Here is an 8138-nt window from a genome sequence, read left to right as displayed (position 1 = left end):
TATAAACAAATACTGCAAGGAAACCAAACGATTAGGGTATAAACAAATCCTGCAAGGAAAACCAAACGGTTATGGTATAAACAAATCATGCGAAGAAATGAAGTAGTTAGATAACACACTCAAGCAAGTCACACAAGTGTCCTTAGGTTTAAAGGCTTGCACGAAGTTCAAATGTAAATACCCTCCCCCTGAAGTTTAGTTGGTTCAACTTGTCCTAGATTAAGATAGGGTTCTAGGGAGCTCATATCATTGACCTTTCTCGAAGGCACTATTTCAGTTCAGCAATCGAATCACCAACCGAAAACGTCCTGAAAGTCCAGTCCATATGAGTGTAGCTTCGAGTATCAACCAACTTCGGTCGAAACCAAAGCCAGCCATCTCACTACTTCCTATAGGCCAAAGTCAAGTTCAACTAAGGTTCTAGGGGCAGATTAGTGCTTAATGACACCACGCAGTAGCCAAGTGTTTCCTCAAGTCGGATCCCAAGGAACACCAGGACAAACCAATGTGTCACACTAACGATGGCCACCATATCAACCACATCAGTATACGCTGTGCAGTCTCCTTGGTCTCATGCCATTTACCTAAGGTACACTAGATCCGGGTGTAGGATCTTTCACACAAGCAAATACCCAAACAACACTTAAAAGTAAAGCACAAAAAACAAACAAATATTAATGAACTAAGCTCTAAGGTAAACCCCTCTTTAAATACTCCCCAACAGAGTCGCCAGTTCTGTAACTCGGTGAACTGACTTTTATTTTTTAAAGCAAGCAATGTTACGGTAAGCATGAGTCGCCACCGACTTTTATTTTGTCTAATTTCAGGAAAGGTAAAAAGAACAGAAAAAGACCCTTTTTTTAGAAGAAACGGGCTCGGGGGTAAGTTATGAAAAGGGAAGGTGTAAGCACCCTTTTCATCCACAGTTCTCTGTGGGCTCTTAGTTTGCTTAGCTCATGTTTGTTTATTGTTTGTTTAAAAAAAGAGATTTTTGAAGAGAAAAGGTCGTTAGCTTAAAAGCGTAGCCTTTGTTTTTGAAAGAGGTGTGAAAAACAATTTCTTTGTTTTGAGAAAGCAAACTAGGAGCATTACCCTATACTTTGTCTTTTCTATGCTTTTTAAATTTCCTAGGACTAACCATACCATTTATGGGTAGGTAGTTCCTTTTTATTGGACGTCCGGGACAATTGAAGGGTCATCGGAGGTCGTTGAAGGCAACACGTAGAGGTACCTTTAGCAATATCGGAGGGACAATCATCTTTCGTTAGGCAACCATTCGAGGGACAAGATCATGTTTACATAGGCAGCAGTTCGAGGGTCATCGAGGGACCATGATCTTTGATGATTTTTGAATCGAGGGACGTTTGCTATTGGCACCTTTATATTCAAGGGACACGACCATTATTTATTCGTAAGGCAACCAAGAGGGGCGTACCCTAGAGGTGAGTGAGTGCAAGAGTGTGTTAGATTCAGTTATTTATCTTTGGATTAGGTTAACTAGCGTTTGATTTTAGTTAATCTTGCCATACAATCCTATTAGTCATACATCTAAACAATTATAAGGTGCGGAAAGTAAAAGCGAAAAGTAAAGCCCTAAACTATTACATGGCTTCGGGGTGGGGATTACAAACTTGCCAAATGGGGGAAAAAATTATTACAAACCCCAAACATGAAATCAAAGCGAAAATAAAATATGAACAAAACTATCAAGTATAAAGCTTATAAATGTCCTTAAAGCCTCAACGATAGTACCTCGCAAAAATCAAGAAAAATGTTAGTAGGGATATAAAAATAATATATGCAAAAATGATAAAAAATACAAATGATTATTGACTAAAAGAAAAATCTACAATAGCCGTATTAACTTCTAAAATGGTATTAAAATAATAACCTGAATTTTTTGTGTTTTTTATTATTAAAATGAATAAACTAAATTGATTTTAGAGGTTTGAGAACTAAATTAATCTTTTTTAAATCGAAATTGTTAGTAATAATTAAACTTAATATGAAAAAAAATAAAAAAAATAAATTCAAATGGGGCGTCCCACTTCCTGACATCAGCAAAATTATGGTTTTCCTAATTCTTCTCATTTACTTATGGACATGGTCTCACTTTAAAAAAGAGATATAATACATTACAAAAGGAATTATGGAACAAATCACATGCTATCAGGAAAAAAAATAATGATGGATCTTTGACTTTTCAAATTATAACAAGAACCAATATAACTAAGACACTTGGCATTTATGAAAAATAAAACAAATAAAAAAAATAAAGGAATGGATAGAAACAGAATATTTCGTGTATCTCCCTCATCACTAAACTGCTTCTAAACAAAACCAGAACACACCTTGCTCTCACCATGAAAAATACAACAATCCTCCATATACATAAGTGATGAAATCGAATCAAAAAAGAAAAGACAACAAAATCAATTCATCCCTCTAACCTCTCATGAACCTACAGTCGCGAGAGATTGATTGCACAACAACAAACTCAGATCGACATCGAAATCAAGAATGTAAAAAAAAGGAACCTGAGTTGTTGAGTTGATGCCTGGCGTTGGAGTGGTTCTCGTGAATCCGGTTCGGTCGGCAGCAGCGGAGTGATGGATGGTGTATCTCTTCGGAAGTTGTGGCGGTGAATTAAGGAAGTGAAAAACATATCTCGGTACCCACACAGATCGTGAAACACCATCACATACTTTTCTTCTTCTTTCTTATAACATCCATGAAAATCTAGATCTCCCATCTCATCTTTTCTCCTTCACCTGTTTCAAACAAAATCAGCTATAGTTAGCATTAGAAATCAAAAGCAAGGAATGGGCTAAATCATGAGATGGTCGTGGTTATTGTTGTGTGAAGATGATGATGCCGCGATTTGCTGTTGGTGTCGATGAGGTGAACGATCGATGTTGTTTGTGAGCGAGTCGGAGCAGTTTGCGAATCCTTCGGCTCAGATCGAAAGTGCGTGACTGGGTTCAGTGATGAACGTGACTGAGGGTCGGAGGTTGTTCATCACTTGAGGGAGGAGGCGCTGCTGAGCGATTCGCGGTGGAGGTCCGGTTGCGGAATTGATTTCCGATTCCTCTTCTTCTTTTTCTGAAAAAAATAAAAATAAACAATCATTTATGCTGAGAATTGTTATGAATTGTTTTCTTTTGTTTATGAATTTTGGCATATGGTGATTTATTCTTAATTTATTTTGATTGTGAATTTGGTGGTTCAATGATTGAAATTATTTGCAGGTTTAGAATTAAAAAAACTCTATTTTTTTTTGTTATGGTTCATATGGTTTTCAAAGAAACCAAAAGTGACGATGGAGACATATATATTTGCTTTTTCTGGAATTAATGTTAGACAGGAGGATGTTAATTTTGAAGAAAAATTTATGAAGGGTCAGCTTTTTAGAGATTTCAAAGGTAAAGGGGTTTTGTATAAAAAAAGTTTTAAAAAAAGAATTTTGAGATTGTTAGTAAATATGTACGTGTGAAGAGACCAGGTGATTTTATGTACAGGAAAACAAGTTCCGTGAATTATCAACATGAAAAATAGATGAATCAGAAGCTTATAAATTGGCCGTCTAGTGTTATTTACAATAAAGAATAACCATCAAATTAAGATCATCACGGGGTTAAAAAAAAAGGCCAACAAATTAAAATTAAAATAAATGGGGTCTCATATTGAAAATCATTGGCCAAGAACATCAGAAAAATCATTTTGAAAAATGGGAGGCCTCAGGTGTCATCATTGGCCAAAAAGAAAAAAAGTTTTAAAAAACGTAAAAGAAAAGCTTTGTAAAATTAGTGAAATTATCAAAATAAGGGTTAGAAAACTGATGATTGTTTAGAAAATTGTTGATCATCACTGTGAATGTAGAGGGCTCTATTTATAGAGCGAAATTAGGTCAAGGCCGATCCTAAAAAGGAAATGATCCAACCCAAAGGCCCATGGACCTTCCTTGATGACCAAGATTGAGAACCTGGACGTGCTTGTGTCCAGGTACGTTCAGGTGCAAAAAGCAAATAAAAAAAGTTAAAAAAAACAAACATGGAAATGCAATTAGGTCAAGGCCGATCCTAAAAAGGAAATGATCCAACCCAAAGGCCCATGGACCTTCCTTGATGACCAAGATTGAGAACCTGGACGTGCTTGTGTCCAGGTACGTTCAGGTGCAAAAAGCAAATAAAAAAAAGTTAAAAAAACAAACATGGAAATGCACCAAACAGGAATTGAACTCATGCCCTTTTGTTTGCAAACCTTACTTCCTAACCAATTGTGCTATATTATTTATTTGAAATAAAAAGGCAATTGAAAGTGTATGAAGCATTGGAAAACATTTTTCTATTTATTAAAATATAACAATTTAAGTATAAACTATTATATTTTTAAAGTAGATTTTAAATTGAAAATTTATAAAAATAGGATATCAATGTAAATGAACCCAAGATTTTTATAAAACCCAATTTTTGAAATAGCTTCGAATTTTTGAAAAGTGTGGGCAAATTTTGGGGTATGACACATTGCATCTCATGAATTCATTATTAAACATATTCTGCTACATAATTTCAAATGTTAGCAACAGAAAGAATTTGCACAGGGTACGACTAATGACTAACAGTTATCCCGACAGACAAGATCACTCCAGAAGCAACGTATACAAGGGGCATGACATGATTTGTCCAATCAATCTGGGGCAATTACTAAGTCAAGATTCCAAGAATCTCTCAAGAATGCCAAACAAACAGGGGCACGAACCAAAGTGGGTCTGAAGCTACCCCTCGACCAGTCAGGGGCATCATCCTCAGTTTATGATTACTGGGGGCATATAATCCATAATACACATCTCATAAAGTCCTCGCGAGGCGAATCTCTTCAAACTCCCCACTAGCAGGGGCAAAGTTGTGTAAAGCCTGTTTGACACTTCAAACAACACTCATATGTGTGTCCCAGTCAATACAAATCCAGGAATGGCAGTTACTATAATAATGGGGGCAACGTTCAAGAAATCCATGCTTTCCCACAAAGCCGGTTTCACAGGATCATATCCCCACAGAGTAATCATTAAGAAGATATCTTCAAATGTTCTCGTCCCAACAAAGACTTAATTCCTCAACTGAGATTATATCTTCGACACTGCCGGTTCCCCGATGCTATTCTCTTCTCCAAACAAGGTTATTCATCTCTCTTATTCCCAGGCAGGGTACATCAAAGATCAATCATTCAAATCGTTTCCATCCCAAAGCAGAAATCATAAATCCCCAGCTGAGCATCTTCAAGACAAGATCAAACATCAAAATCACAACAATACATAGATTTATTTTCTCAAAAACAACATCAGTCATACATCATATACATCACATACATTGCAAACATATGAGTTTCTCATTTAAAACATGCATCATGATATTGCATAAAGACTAACTTTACTTTTTCAGGACACAAGTACAAGCAGATGAGCAAAATCTCCAATTTTCAAAGATCTAATTCAGTTACTACGAATGGTACTGACACGGTCAACGTTCAAAGATCTAATTCTATCATCACAAACGGTGTGGACACGATCAATTTTTCCAAAGTCTAATTTAGTTACTATGAACGGTGCTGACACGACAAGAGATCTAATTCCATCATCACGAACGGTGTGGACACGATCAACTTTTCCAAAGTCTAATTCAGTTACTACGAACGGTGCTGACACGAAAAGAGATCTAATTCCATCATCACGAACGGTGTGGACACGATCAACTTTTCCAAAGTCTAATTCAGTTACTACAATCGGTGCTGACATGACAAGAGATCTAATTCCATCATCACGAACGGTGTGGACACGATCAACTTTTCCAAAGTCTAATTCAGTTTCTACGAACGGTGCTGACACGACAAGAGATCTAATTCTATCATCACGAATGGTGTAGACACAATCATCCTTCAAAAATCTAACTTAGTTACTACGAACGGTGCTGAATCGATCGATCTCCAACAAATACTTCTCAATACAAGGATCCAGTCTAACGCACGACTCATCCTTCAGCCTAACGCACGGCTTTCTAGACATCTACCGATGCAAATTGGATTTAGTCTAACGCATGACTCATCCTTCAGCCTAACACACGACTTTCCAGACATTTACCGATGCAAATTGGATTCAGTCTAACGCATAACTCATCCTTCAGCCTAACGCACGACTTTCCAAACATCTACCGATGCAAATTGGATTCAGTCTAACGCACAACCCATCCTCTAGTCTAACGTACGACTCATCCTAATCATATCCTTCAGCTACGGTCTAACGTATGACGTATTCTGACTCTCAAGTCTATAAAGCTGGATGGCATCTTTAAGCCCATCTTAATCATACATATTTTCCAAACACCTGGATGGCATCTTCAAGCCCATCTTCGACAAAAGTCAATACTTCAGCTAGGGCAAATTCCTGGGTATTCTAGTGTTCAATCCTCTTCTACCTCCAGATTTCGGCAGGCACACATGCCAGTCTACATCTTCAAATATAAGAAAATTGAATAGGGGCAGCTGTCATACTCCAAAATTTGCCCATCTCATTCCTCTTATTCAAACTCATACCAAGGCACAATGCTCAAAGATACCTCCTCCTAAACAATGGTTCAAGGAACTAGAGTTTTTGTTTTTCTGAAGAAAGTGAATGGATCAAAGGCTCCAATACATCTCATATGGCTTATAAAAAAATTCAGGTCTTAATTCCAAGGATTGACCACTCAATTGCTCAGAAAGTCAACAGTCGACTAGTTTGACCTAAAAGTCAACTGTGGTCAAAGTATAGTCAAAATTCCTGATTTTTTGTCAACAACCTTATTTTGAAGTATCATTCACCATTTGATCAAGGATTGATCACGGTTCATTAAGGAAAGATCAGAAATCAACAAATTCAAAAGTTTCTAAATTAGGGTTTTCATAGAGAAAGTCAACTGAACTTTGACCAGCCATAACTTTCACATGGAACATCAGAAATTTTCCATCCAAAGTTCAATTTGAAGGAATTTGAATTCTCTACAAATTTGTCTCTCACATGTCAGGTCTAAAAATACTTCATTTGAGAGATAAGGATCAAAACATTATAGGTCCTTTTCAAAATTCAACCAAAAGTCATTTTTTTCAAAAGAGCACACAAGAAGTATGGAAAATTATTTTGACATGGGACCAAAAACATTGATTAGAGGACTCTTCAAGGTTTCTAAAAAGTCCTATAACATTTTCATATGATTAAAATTGAGAAAGTTATGATTTGGTAAAGTTGGGCAATTTTGGCGAAATGCATAAAATCCAATATGAGCGAAATGGATTTGTTGAAACAACGGGCTTAAGTTATGGATTCCCAACTTGACCATGGCCCATATGAGGATTCCTAAAACCAATTATTTTATTTTTATAATATTTATTATATTTATTTGAAGTCTTATTCATTTAAATTTTAATAAATTAGACAAAATATAAAATAATTTGTTTTAAATTATTTATTGGTCTCCAAATCAACTAATAATTATCCAAGATGTCTCAAATATTTGATTGAGATCGTGGCAAGTAAGTAAAAGGTAAGTATGGTGCAAAAGTAGAAACTTAAAATCCAAGATTCATTCAAATTCCAATTTCCTAATTTAACAAGATTTGATTCACATTTGTTGACCTAATTCAATCCATATAAAGGACTAAACTTATTCTGAAAAGGAGGAGAGGAGATAGGGATTTTTACAGCCTGAAAACCGTGTTGAAGTTTCAAGAAAACCAAGAAAAAAAAGCAAATCGGTTTTGAAGTTTGATGCCAATTAGAATACTTTTGAAGACTCAGGGGTAATCGCTGAAGGTGTAGCAAGCTTTCCCAGCCATCTCTGAAGCATAGGACGCCTGGAATCGAGTTCATCGCACGTTGCGGTTTGTACCATATTTCCGAATTCAATTACGCCTAACTACGCATCATAATCTATTTTCAATTGCATATTTGTGTTTCCATTGATGTTTACAATCTTTCTAGATAATTAATTTGGTTGTGGTTGCAGTTTAAGAGCTTTACCATGGTTAGGGTTTATAAGCTCTAAATTGGGGATTGCTAGTTAGGGTTAAAATTAACCAAAATCAAGAGCCTTATCATGTTCATAAGAGGA

Source organism: Vicia villosa, unplaced genomic scaffold (assembly GCF_029867415.1).
Source record: "Vicia villosa cultivar HV-30 ecotype Madison, WI unplaced genomic scaffold, Vvil1.0 ctg.000374F_1_1, whole genome shotgun sequence".
Lineage (NCBI taxonomy): Eukaryota > Viridiplantae > Streptophyta > Magnoliopsida > Fabales > Fabaceae > Vicia > Vicia villosa.
The sequence above is the reverse complement of the archived record's forward strand: the minus strand, read 5'-3'. Positions refer to the sequence as shown.